The 10,279-nt window shown below is 48.2% G+C and overlaps 1 protein-coding gene across 2 annotated transcripts in view; it reads right to left on the bottom strand.

The window, feature by feature from the left end:
- The window catches only part of Ubxn11 (UBX domain protein 11), a 24,235-nt gene extending 22,042 nt beyond the window's left edge, over positions 1 to 2,193 (bottom strand). Inside the window, exon 1 of one of the 2 annotated variants that reach the window (XM_021200896.1) lies at positions 2,134 to 2,193. The gene's annotated coding sequence lies outside the window, so the exon portion shown is untranslated. The remainder of the gene's footprint in view (positions 1 to 2,133) is intronic. The other variant, XM_029540059.1, reaches the window with a different exon arrangement.
- Positions 2,194 to 10,279: the final 8,086 nt, after the last annotated feature.

The following is a 10,279-nucleotide window of genomic DNA, read 5'->3' as shown; positions in this document are numbered from 1 at the left end:
TATTATAAGTAAGTACACTGTAGCTGTCTTCGGACATCAGATCTTGTTACGGATGGTTATGAGCCACCATGTGGTTGCTGGGATTTGAACTCCGGACTTTGGAAGAGCAGTCGGGTGCTCTTACCCACTGAGCCATCTCACCAGCCCAACCAGAGGTCTTAAAAATTCAATTCCCAACAATCACATGAAGGCTCACAACCATCTGATCTGTACAGCTACAGTGTACTCACATACATAAAATAAATAAATAAATATTTATAGACAGAAATGACTAGGATTTACACAGTGAAGAGTGATGTGCGGGCTGTGTCAGTTCTGTTATCAGGAAAACCACCACAGGAAAAACACTACCCCAGACACTCACCCCCTCCATCTTGCCTTCCTCATGGGACCCATCACCCAAGGGCACTGTTTTCCTCTCTCTATTCTCTCTTCGTTCTATCAGCTCCCAAACCCTTCAGGTCAAATGCCGTCCTGTCTGCCGTGGGTGGGAGCTTTTACACTGCCTGTCCAGTAAGCCCTGGGCCCTGAGGATAAGACCTCGCCAGTGCCTTCAGTCTAGGGATTCCTCCTGGGCCCACTGTACCTTCTCTCTCCCCTGAGCCACGGATATTTTCTTGTTGCTGTTTTGGCACTAGGGGCTGAGATGCTAGGCAACGGCTCTACTGCTGAGCAAGACACTCAGTCCCTTTAAATTTCTTTATTGACTTTGAAGATTTATTTTATGTAGGAGAGTACACTGTCACTGTCTTCAGACACACCAGAAGAGGGCATCAGATCCCATTACAGATGGTTGTGAGCCACCATGTGGTTGCTGGGATTTGAACTCAGGACCTCTAAAAGAGCAGTCAGTGCTCTTAACCGCTAAGCCATCTCTCCAGCCCCTTCAATTTATTTTTCATTATGAGCACTTTCAGGGCTGTAGACTGAACACAGGCCACCTCGGTACAAGAGTGCTGAGCTATAGCTACAGTTTTACTCGCTGTCCTAGAACTCACTTTGTAGACCAGGCTGGGCTCGAACTCAGAAATCCGCCTGCCTCTGCCTCCCGAGTGCTGGGATTAAAGGCGTTCGCCACCGCGCCCGGCTAGTTTTACTCTTCTTTATGAAATAGTCTTAAGCTTGAGAATGGCTCAGAGGTTAAGAGCAATTGCTGCTCTTGAAGAACCTGGGTTTGGTTCCCAGTAACTGCATCATAGCTCAGAACCTCTTGTAACTCCAGTTCCAGGGAAAATGACGCCTTCCTCTGGCCTCCTTTGACACCAGGCATGCATGTGGTACACATACTTACATGCAGTCACATATATGTATGAAATAATAATGAATATATAATATATATTAAATATATATAAAGGTCTTTGCCCCAAATGGCCTTGAACTGGCTCTAAAGTGCAGGCTGACTTTGAACCTCTGCTCCGTCTGTGTCAGCCTCCTGAGTAGCTTTACACGTCTGCAGGCCACCAGGCCCAGCTTCTATTTTGTTTAGTTATTTGTTTTTTTGTTTTTTGAGACAAGAGTCTCACTCTGTAAACCAGGCTGGCCTCAAACTCTGAGATCCTTCGGTGCTGCCTTCCCAGTGCCGGGATTAAAGGTGTGAGCCGCCACTCCTGGCTTTGTTTTATTTTTGTAAAATTTGAGGTAAGGTCTCGCTGATTTACCCCGATTGGCCTGGGACTCGCAATGTAGCCAGATAGGCTTCGTACCCCAGTCCTCTCGCCTCGGCCCCTACATAGAGTGCAGGCCTATGTCACCACAACCCATTAAGTCTGTAAAGGTACGGTTGTCGCCTCCGGTGTGGGTTACAAACGTGTCCTATGTTTCTTCACCTGGAGGACCAAACTGAGTGCTGCCCTAGGCGGTTATCACTCGACACACCAGGCAACAGCCATCTGATAGCGGCGCGACATCCTCCTAATCCCTTGCTGGGCACGCTGGCACTATGAAGGTTCGTGCGCTCTAAGCCCGCCCCAGGATCCCGCCGCCTGCCCCGCCTCCACGCGCGGACACGGTGAGTATGGTCCCCGCTTCCCTCCTGAGCCAAGTCATGCATGTCGCCGACCCTCGGAGTCAGGACGAGGGCCGCGGCCTGCGGGAAGACTTAGCGGGGCAGAAAGGCCCGGAGCGGGCACTCACCACGGGGCCAGCGAGCCGTCCCGCGGCGCCGCCATCTTGTTGTCTCGGGGTTTCCCAGGCGACCAGGACTCGAGCACTTCTCATTGGCTAATTCCGAGAGGCCCTCTAACGAACCAGCGGGCAGTGAAGGCGGGCATAGAGTTGCACGTGAGACTTCAAATCCCAGAATGCACCGCTCTAGGAGGTCAGGGGTCAGAGGGCGTTCTTGAGGCCGGGTCTTGAGTTCAAGAGATTGGTCCCTAGGAGCCTCAAGACCTGAAGGTGTTGAACCCGACGTTATCAGTATTGTGCTATTTGATCTTGAAGAGATCATGTCTCCACCTGATCATGCAAAGATGAATGGGAAAGATGCAGGTGATTTAATAAATATTTAAATCTCATTTCCCCCCTCTAATTTATGGACCAGATGATGCCCTGCAGGAAAGTTCTAATTCTAGTTCCTATGTAGAAGAATTGGGAACACCCCACTCCCAGTATGATGAGTAATTTCCCCTCCCTCAGCCTCATCGCTAGATGGCTCAGCGGGTACTAAGCCTTGGTCTTACTACCAAGCCTGAAGACCTAGTTAGATCAGATCACACATGGCAGAAGGAGAAACGGCTCCTGGATCTGTCTTCCAACTTCTGCAGGAGCACTGCCCAGACGCACACACAAAATAAGTTACCGAATAAATATTAACTGAAAAGTAAAATTATCCTAATAACACTAAAGGACTAGAGATACGTAAGTTAGGACTGCACTGTGTCGTCACCAGGACAGACAGTGTGACTTTGAGCACATTCACATCTTGTTTCCTTCACTTGTAAACTTGTAAAATGGAAATACGGCCTACCTGACAGGGTTGCTGGGATCAGCGATTAGGAGGGTAATGCAAAGTACTTATCAAACACCACTACAGATGTTTTCAAAATATTTCTTCACTGGGCGTGGTGGCGCATGCCTTTAATCCCAGCACTTGGGAGGCAGAGGCAGGCGGATTTCTGAGTTTGAGGCCAGCCTGGTCTACAGAGTGAGTTCCAGGACAGCCAGGGCTACACAGAGAGACCCTGTCTCAACAAAAAAGAAAAAAAGAAAAAGAAAAAAAGAAAAAGAAAACAAAATGACTCTAACCCCAGGGGTTCTCAACCTGTGGCTTGTGACCCTATTTGGCCCCCCCATACCAGATATTCTGCATATAGTAGCAAAATTGCAGTTATGTAGTAGCAATGAAATAAATTTATGGTTGGAGCTCACTATGACAATAGGAACTGGATTAAAGGGTCACAGCGTTAGGAAGGTTGAGAACCACAGCTAAACTCTCCCCAGGGTTACTTTCCCAGCCCTGTCACTCAATGTACCATCTTAGAGACCCTGGAAATCTTTCTGGGGTCTCCAGCCTTGAATGCTAGGAGTCCCTGGAGATAGGTCTGCATAACTTCCACACCACCCGGGACTCCCTCTTCACTTCTGGGATGGAGCTCCTCTGGCTGCCTCTTTACCCCATCCAGTGCCTGAGCTTCTGTTCTTGGGTGGACAGAATCCACTTGACTTTTAGGTCATTCACTGAAAGATGCTTAGCAGACATGGCTCCTTTGGGGCTAGGGAGTTTATTGAGAGCTAGCAGCTCTGGGAGGAAGGAAGCAGAGAGAGGGAGTCTTCCAATCCCACGGAGTCCCTAAGGAGACCATCGAGCTCTCTGTACTCCTCTTCTTCTGCCTTTGCCACCCCTACAGCCCCCACCTCTGATGACTATCCATCACCCCCCCCCTTAGGATAATACTCGAAGCCTCTGTAGTCAAGGCCCCGCCCTCCTCATGCTCCAGAAACAGCATGCTCCCTCCCAAGGGTTGGGCTTTTTCTGGAACACCTTCCGTTGCTTCTCCTTCAAACCTGGACACCAGCTGGGCCTTCTCCCTCCTCTTAAGCAGAGTTACACCCTACTTTACAGCCTGATGCCATGGTGACCTTCCCAGCCAGTTTTGTGACCTACAGACACCCTGCCCTAGTACAGGTCTGTGAAGTCCTCAAGGGGAGGGTCCCCTCTTGTTTATCTTGCCCAAGCTGGTAAGTATCAATAAATTGGAAGAGTAAGTGAACAAAAGGATGGATGGGTGGATGGATGGATGGATGGGAGGGTGGATAGATGGATGGATGGATGGATGGATGGATGGATGGATGGATGGATGGATGATTGGTTGAATGGATGGATGCATGGATGCATGGATGCATGAGCTGGTGGATGGGTGGATGGATGGATGGGTGGATGGATAGACAGATGGATGGGTGAACTGGTAGATGGATGGATGAATGGGTGATTTACCTTAATTGAAGCTTGAGGCTAGCCTGAGCTACACTGTCAGGTAGGCTGTCTCAAAAAGAGCACTAACAACAAAGATGTAGCTTAAGTGCTCTGTGGTGCTATTAAATCATACCTCTGGGCTGGAGAGATGGCTCAGCGGGTAAGAGCACTGACTGCTCTTCCAAAGGTCCTGAGTTCAAATCCCAGCAACCACATGGTGGCTCACAACCATTCATAATAAGGTTTGATGCCCTCTTCTGGTGTGTCTGAGACAGTTACAGCGAACTTACATATAATAATAAATAAATCATAGGGCCGGAGCAAGCGGGGGCCTGAGCGAGGGTGGCTGGAGTGAGTGCAGGTCCTGAGTTCAGTTATCAGCAACCACATGATGGCTCACAAACATTTGTACAGTGACAGTGTACTCATATACATAAAATAAACAAATAAATCCTTAAAAAATAAATAAGTTATACCCCTCTCAGTGACAATAAAAAAAAACTTAGAAGAGATCACATGATCACACTGGAAGGTGTGTGCAATACCTCCATCCCTTACTTTATCCCCCAGTTCATCATGGAACAAGTACATAAAGAGCATTCATTCTGTGTGGACCCTGGGATAGTTATCAAAGAGCCCTAGGCAGCTGTGCTCCATGGCCTGGAAGCCCATGCCTGCCATGCAAGTCACACACCTGTAAGCAGAGGCAGCGCAGCGCTGGGAAGATCACAAGTTAAGGGGCAGCCTGGGCTACATGGTAAGGCTCTGTCTCAAACAAGGGTTGGGGGAAAAGGAGAGGGTCAGGAAGAGAAGAGAGAATATTGTGCAATTGGGTGGAGTAGCAATGTAAGGTGCTTGTGCGTTTCCACACTCTCCTCAAAGTCTCAATGTGAACACATCCTCTGAGTGGCCCGTCCTGACCGCTTCTCCAGATGCCCTTTCTCCATTTCTCTTTTCTCACATGTCGACTTCCTCAGTACTTATGGAAACATGAAAATGCCAGTCTTTTTTGTCTTCCCCCATTTGAATGAGTAGAGAGCTCATCTTTCTGTTCACTGCTTCATCCCCAGAGCTAAAACAAAAACGAGTACCAGCCACAGAGCAGGGACTTGAGAAATGAAACATTCATTTCCTTATGATCTGCCTTCCATGGCACTAATTTTCTCTTCAGTTGTATCCAACCTGAGGTCCACCCTGTCGTCTGTGCTCTTCCAAGACTGGGTTTCTCCATTCTCACATCTCCATTTAGTTTTCCTCTACCTTTCAGCTCTCTTGTCACATGTGCCTTTAAATATTCCAGGGGCAGGTGCTCAGAAGTCACATTATCAGAGTCTGTTGTCAAGATCCTTTTAGGAAATGCTCATCTCTGCTGCTTCTGCCACTACTCAGCGCCATTCAGCCGCTGAGGCATCTCTTCTGGAAGAGACAAATGCATTTAGGACCAAAACAGACCCAATGCAGGCCTCTCTTCTTTCAGCCTGAGAATTCTTCTCTGCACTGGCAACTTCTCAGTATAGAGCCAGGGGTTGCCCATAGTTACCAGGCCAATCAGTGCCAAAGCTTGGTAGTGGGGTGAAAGTGGACACCTTAACCTTCAATCATTCTTTCTGTGGTTCCAGACACCTGTTGGTCCCATGTTCAAGGCTCTACTGGGTTGGAGAGGTGGTAAGTTCTAGGTCAGATCACAAAAAAGAAGGTACAGTCTTTTATTGTTTTGTTTTGTTTTGTTTGAGACAAGGTCTCATGTAGCTCAAACTCACTATGTAGCCAAGGATGACCTTGAACCTCTAATACTCTCCAATTATGTGTGTCCTGGCTGGAAAACCAAGCCTTTGGCCTTCTAGGGAAGCACTCTGCAGAGCTACACACCAGCTCAGGAAACAGGCATCTTCACAACAGCCAAAGAAGCACTTGAAGGCCGAAGATCACCTCCACCTCAGAGGGAGTTTCACAGAGGAAGTGGAAAGTTTCTCTGGGGAAGGGCAGAGGTGTCAGAGAGCCTGAGGCAGCCAGGCAAGTGTGGGGGAGGGCCAGCTAGGAAGTGGTGTGCACTGGGCAGTAGAGGATGTTACCAAATGAGGTCTGGCAATAAGGAAGAAGGCTGGCGGGAGGGGGGGTGACCATCATGCTAAGGAAATTTGCTCTCAATTGGTGAGGAGAGGCATGGGGCGTGTGGACAGACTCCTGCTTTATCATGGCTAGGAAGTCGGGCTGGTGAGATGGCTCAGTGGGTAAGAGCACCCGACTGCTCTTCTGAAGGTCCGGAGTTCAAATCCCAGCAACCACATGGTGGCTCATAACCATCTGTAATAAGATCTGACACCCTCTTCTGGAGTGTCTGAAGACAGCTACAGTGTTCTTACATATAATAAATAAAAAAATCTTTAAAGGAAAAAAGAAAGAAAGAAAGAAAGAAAGACCAAGGATTTAAAAAAAAAAAAAGGTTAGAGAAAGTGTCCAGTGGAGCACAACCATTGAGAAGTCTAGTCTGTAGTTCTAGTATTGCCTCTGCCTTGCCCTCGGTTTCCCTAACTGTCAAATGGGGCTTTTCCTCTCAGTGTAGCAATGAGGCTTCTGTCTACTCAGAGGCTGTCAAGACAGAAGCCAAGCTCTACTTCTCTTCTTGGGTATGAGCAGACAGCAGACATCTCTTCATGGCCAGGTCCTTAAAAGATATTCCCAGTATCCTTGTGTCCCATCCCACTCATCCCCCACCGCGCACCTCACACCTCAGGATCCAAAAAAGAAACTGAGGGGTTTGCAAGCTAACCTTTCTTACCCAAAGAGTACGACAGTGGCAGAGCGCATGCTACCTACCCAGTGCTGGAAAATACATTAATAACACTAAGCTTAAGGGTTTCGTGAGATGCCGGAGCAGGAGAAAAGCATGCAGCAAAGCTGATTGGGACCCACACCGATGAAGGAATGAACCAACTCCTGAAAGTTGTCCTCCAGCTTCCACACACATACTTTATTTAAAAAAAAAAAAAAAAAAAAAGGTTTACATCCAGACTGGAGGGATGGCTCAGTGGTTAAGAGCGCTTGCCGCTCCTCCAGAGGACCTGAGTTCAGATCCCAGCATCCATTTCTGGTGGTTCACAACTCTATGTAGCTCCAATTCCTTCAATTCCCTCTTCTGGACAGCATGGTCTCTCTCTCTCTCTCTCTCTCTCTCTCTCTCTCTCTCTCTCTCTCAAACACACACACACACACACACCATATGCATGCACTATATGTTTTTTTAAGTCATAAAAGAGAAGAGAAGTTTAAGCCATCACACGAATTCCCAGCAGGAAGTAACTGCCCCACGACCAGCTCTAGGGCTCTTGTCCAGTTTTCAGCAGGGTTATCTTGGGCCTCAGCATGGGCCTCCTGTCTCCCGTGGCTTCCCTGGCTCCCAGGTTTCTCTCCCAGGTAGCTGAGACTGTAGGGTCTAAGGGCAAAACAGCAATGAAGGTGGGTGATGGGAGGGGTGATGTCACCTCCTCCACCCTCATCCCCCCCCCGCCCCCCAAGGTCGGACTCTCACTTCTTTTCTTTCTCAGCTTTACCTCGGAAGCTCAAGGCCCCCAGAGGCCCTCTCAGGTGTTACCTAGGCTTGGGACAAAAGTCCCGAACCATACAGAGAAGCCAGGGGAGTCCCCTTTACCATCTGGCATGTAAATAAGACACCACATAGACTAAGCCAGGGGGACGGGTGAGGCAGGAGCTGGGCTGCAGAGCCAAGGAAGGAGAGGGAGTCAAGATTTAATCAGGGGCTGGAGACTACTTGCCTAACTTGTGTGAGGAACCACATTGAAGCTGACTAAACAACAACAGCTCAGACTGGGTTGGCTCATTCAAGAGCAGCCCCGGAAGTGGCTGTGACATCAGAGGGACCTAGACTCAAGTTCAAATGACTACATAAAGTCATGAAGTTGGACCAAGTCATTTTTTTTTTTTCAACCAGCCAAGTGGAGATAATTATTGCCCAGTATCACTGAGACCACAGATTTGTTTTGTCTAAGTTAGGGCAGGGCACTGTCCAAACAGTTTTGGGGACTCTCTAGTCTCTCTGCCCACAGCAGAGATCAATAGCTGCCTTCTAATCCCTGGATGCTGGACTGTGTTTACCTGTTTGTCTTCCCAAGAGTCCCCTCTCAGCCCTCCCCAGGGAGGATGATACCTCTTCACTGAAATTCCGAAACATCAAATCTTAAGACTTCAGGAAGGGCTGGAGAGATGGCTCAGCAGTATAAGAGCACCGGCTGCTTTTGCAAAGGAGCCGGGTTCGATTACCATCACCTACGAACAGCTGTAACTCCAGTTCTTAGCGCATCTGATATCCTCTCTGGCCTTCACAAGAGCCAGGCATACGCATGGTGTACACAGGTAAAACATTCATGTGCACACACAGACACACACACACTTTTTTAAGGATTTTTTTTTTCTTTTCAAAAACGATTCACTTAAAATAAAGAGCCGAGGAGCAGAGGAAATGGGGCCGGACCCAAAACTAATCCGATCTTGCTACCTGTTCCTGGATCTCAGTAGCCCCGAGCCTCCATAGAACCAATGGGAGGATCCACCCACCATTCCCTGTGACTTCTACATCCACCCCACTCTCTTAGCTCCTTTCTTGTCTGACCATTTGCTTGCCTGTGTGTTTCCAGACAGAGTTCCAGGTAGCCCAGGCTGGCCTCAAAGTCACCATATAGATATAACTGCCCTTGATCAGCTCCTGCTGTCCTACCCTGAGCTCTGGGATTACAGGGGCTCAATCCTTAAAACAAAACACATTTGTCATTTATGTAATAGCTGCTAGAGTTGGTTATTATCAATATACAGGGCCTTTTGGTTGTTTTGGCTTATTTTTGTTTTGAGCCAGAATCTTTTTTTAAATGTATGTATGCATGTATATATTTATTTTTTTGGTTTTTTTTGAGACAGGGTTCTCTGTGTAGCCCTGGCTGTCCTAGAACTCACTCTGTAGACCAGGCTGGCCTCAAACTCAGAAATCTGCCTGCCTCTAACTTCCGAGTACGGGAATTAAAGGCCTGCGCCACCACTGCCTGGCTTGGGCCAGAATCTTAACTATGTAGTTCTATCTTGGAACTTGGAACTCACTATGTAGACCAGGCTAGCCTCAGACTCACAGAGACCCACCTGCTTCTGTCTCCTAAGAGCTGGCATGCTTTTTATTTTAACGATCTGTTTTTTATTTCATATGCATTGATAATATTGCCTGCATGTGTGTCTGTGAGAGTGTTGGACTCCCTGGAACTGGAGTTACAGCTGTGAGCTGTATGTAGGTGCTGGAAATTGAACCTGGGTCCTCTGGAAGAGCAACCAGGGCTCTTAATCTCTGAGCCATCTCTCCAGCCCCTTGTTGGCTCTTTTTAAAGTAAGTGATTAGTCAGCAGGGTGATGTAGGGCTGCAATTCCAGAATTCAGAGGCTGAGGCAGGAGCATCTTGAATGTAAACTCATCCAGAGTGACATAGACCATGTCTCAAAATACACAGAAAAAAAGATAAGGGTTATCGTTGTAGCAGGTACTTTTTTTTTTTTTTTTTTTTTTTTGGAGGGGGATGTTAAACACTCCTAAATTCAGCCTCAGGCCTGAGGTCTGAGTTGTCATGAAAACAAGATTCCTTGCCCAGGACACAGGGCTCCAAGCCTGGGAGCCATCCGTCCATCCTGCCAGTGTCTCCATGTTGCTCTGTGTGCCCTGCCTGCGCTTCTTTTGAGAATTGATAACTCGGTCTACAGGAACCTCAAGGCTCATTTCATCCACCCCCAGGCTTGAAAGAAGGAAGCTCCTTTCCCCGCCCCTAGGCCCTCCTTCCTCCCACCTCCTCCCTTTCTCTCCTGCCTCCGAGTTCAAAAG

This window comes from Mus pahari, chromosome 6, assembly GCF_900095145.1.
Source record: "Mus pahari chromosome 6, PAHARI_EIJ_v1.1, whole genome shotgun sequence".
In the NCBI taxonomy this organism is placed as follows: Eukaryota; Metazoa; Chordata; class Mammalia; order Rodentia; family Muridae; genus Mus; species Mus pahari.
Note: the sequence above shows the minus strand (reverse complement) of the source record. Positions and strands in the feature narration are given on the sequence as shown.